Below are 522 nucleotides of genomic sequence, written 5' to 3'. Positions count from 1 at the left end.
TTCTCTTCTCTTTTTTTTTTTTTTTTTTTTTTTTTTTTTTCTTTCCTTGCGTACTTTTCCTCTCAAAGGTGTTTAGCGCTGCTCCGCTGACGCATAACTTGGTGTGAAGCACAAAATACCATTAGGGGCAAAGACAAATCATATTTATAAATTAAGGAAAGCGTGTGCCTAAACGTGCAGAGCGTTAAAACAAAATGTGTGCATTGGCCACGGCGCCCACTGTACAGGTATACCCCTGTCACTTTGTACACACAGCTTTAGGGATAGCGTTTGCTTTTACCCAGGTAGCCATAACATCGCCCTTGTACTTTTCTTTTGCGCAATTTTGGCTGCCTTGCAAGGTGGGCCGCACGGGGGAAATAAACATGCAAGAGGACGGGAGGTACTTGTGTGTACACGCAAGCATACGTAATGCTATGAACTAAGAGCGGCAGGTGTATATTTCTTTGCGGTGGCGTGGTGGAAAGAAATTGAATTAACGAATTAACCTTTTTGATCGAACGCGCTGAGGGGCGCAAAAAA

Source organism: Plasmodium fragile (assembly GCF_000956335.1).
Source record: "Plasmodium fragile strain nilgiri unplaced genomic scaffold supercont1.84, whole genome shotgun sequence".
NCBI lineage: Eukaryota > Apicomplexa > Aconoidasida > Haemosporida > Plasmodiidae > Plasmodium > Plasmodium fragile.
The sequence above is the reverse complement of the archived record's forward strand: the minus strand, read 5'-3'. Positions refer to the sequence as shown.